The sequence below is a fragment of the Arachis ipaensis genome, chromosome B08 (genome assembly GCF_000816755.2).
Source record: "Arachis ipaensis cultivar K30076 chromosome B08, Araip1.1, whole genome shotgun sequence".
Taxonomy (NCBI): Eukaryota; Viridiplantae; Streptophyta; class Magnoliopsida; order Fabales; family Fabaceae; genus Arachis; species Arachis ipaensis.
In genome coordinates this window covers 110,375,931-110,378,213 of record NC_029792.2, presented here as the reverse complement: position 1 = coordinate 110,378,213, position 2,283 = coordinate 110,375,931, and the positions used below count along the sequence as shown (strand labels likewise).

The 2,283-nt window shown below is 36.4% G+C and overlaps 1 long non-coding RNA gene across 1 annotated transcript; it reads left to right on the top strand.

Moving 5' to 3' along the window:
• On the top strand, window positions 284-1,809 carry LOC110266017. Its single transcript, XR_002352838.1, has 2 exons — window positions 284-902; window positions 1,030-1,809. It is a non-coding gene; the product is annotated as an uncharacterized LOC110266017 (long non-coding RNA).

Here is a 2,283-nt window from a genome sequence, read left to right as displayed (position 1 = left end):
TAAAGTTTCGGTGATAGAAAAATAATAAAAAGTTATATCATTTAATTTGAATAATTAGTATTGAGTTTAAACTATATTTTATAAAAATGTGATTAATATGCTTATTTTATAATTTAAATTAGAAATAATCAATTCAACTTAGCAATATGTTAATAAATAATGTTCTTAAATATTTTTAAGAGAGTATATTTGATTTTAAAATTACTCTACCTTTCAATTTTATCAAAATATCTATTCATATCTATCCTTATACTTTTATAAAATCCTAATTTCTAACCCTAAATTTCCAAATTGGAAATCAGAAACCCTAATCCTAATTTTCCCCACCCCACCTTTCTTCCAAAACACTAACACCCCAAACAAAAGAAAGAAACAAAGAAATGGAAAGGGAGAACAGAGAGTTTGGAATCAGAGAAGAGGGAGCTGCACTCTGCGCCGTCCAGCTCGCTGCCGTAGCACCTCGCCTGCGCCATTATTCATGCCCATCGCCGTGCAGCCGTTGCTAACTCGCCTTGCCATCACCGCCGCTGAAGCAAGGTCACATCGCCGTCAGACTTGAAGCCGTTGAGGAGCTGAACGCTCGCGAGGGAGAGGACAAACACGAGGAGAGCTTGTGCGCGAAGGGTAGCGCCGCTGTGTCTCTGTCGCACCTTTATCACTGTCGAAGCTGCACTTTCGCGTCACCATCGTTGTGCCTCCACCGAACCCGTCACACCGCTGCTGTTGCGATGTCATTACTGTCGCGAGGGAGAAGAGATGCGTGAGGAAGGAAGCTTGCAGGGGAGAAAGAAGAGGCTGCCTGTGCCACCTGCTCTGTCGCGTTTGATCTCTGTTATCACCGCGTCGCCGCCACCGAAGGTCCGCCGCCATTGTTTCCATCGCCTCCATGCTTCATGTTCATCGTAGGTTACTCTGCCATTGCTGTTCTATTCTGCTTTTCCCTGGTAGCATTGAGTTATGTTCTGTTGCCATTATTTGGTTTGCTGCTGCCTTGACCATAACATGCCTTGTTTTCTTGATCTTCCCTAGCTTCCAATCATTACTGTCTTTGTTCGGTATTGCCGTCCTTATCTGGGACCATCGATGTTATTGTTGTTGCTTCCCCAGAAGAACTTAGGCTACTGCTACTATTCCAGTCGCACTGGCTATTGTAAAACTGGAAAAAAGAAGGGCATCATTGCGTTTAAATTCGACGGTTTTGACTAATTGAGGTAGGGGTTTAAAACGATTTTAATTTAAGAATGCCTACAAGGTTTATTGAATAACTGCAAATAGATTCAATAGCTGTGAGTAATTGATTGATTATGTGAATATTGAATTGTGGCTGAAATTGTGATTGGGATGGTTGAGATTGTGATTTGGAATTGTTGATTAGTGATATTGATTGATTATGTGGATTGGGAATTGTTTGATGACTAATTGTTGAGAATTTCTGAATTTTAATGGGTTATGTTGGATTTGTTGCCGTTGAGTTGTTATTTGGTATATTGTAATGTTAATGAACTTAGTTGGTAGTTGATTTGGAATTGGTTTTGAGGGGTTTTGAAAGGTTGGATTTTGAATACTAAATAGATTGCTGAAAATCTGATTTTTGAAATTAAAAGGTGACTTTGGAAGTGAATCAGTTATTCAACGATAATTGAAATGATATAAGAGTAAAGGCTGAGTAAAGTATAATAAAAGTTGTTGTTGGGACTCAATTTTGAGAAGTTTGAATTAATTATAGAACTAGTTATGATTTTTCAAAGTTAAAATGTAAAACTTGATTTTCTGCATTATTTTTAAAGGAAGCCGGAAACTTTGAAAAAATATAACTATTTCTGTGATTATCGGAATTACGTGGGACCAAGTCTGGATTGAGCTTGGGGATATAGGGAACTGGACTGCTGAATTTGAGACTTTTTCACTAAGTTTATGATTTATGGTGAATTTTTGAATTATGGATGTCAAATCTGGTTTTTCTGCTGAGCGTTTAACACAGCAGCAACTTGTTTCCTCTATTAGAAATTCTCCAGTTTGCATTTTGAAATGGAACCAATTTTAAATAAAACTTTGGTTTTAACACTTTAATTTCATAAAAATTTAGAATTGTTAGAGTTGTGGTTTTAAAGATTTGGATTTTTTTAAAGTAAGATGTATTATGCAATAAAAGTCAGGTTTTATTTTCTAAGTCAGTAACTTTGAGACTTTATAATTTTTAATTATGGAATGATATTGAGATGAAACCAATTGGAGGTGAAAGTTGAATATGTTTAGTATATACGATTCAAATTTCAGGATTTT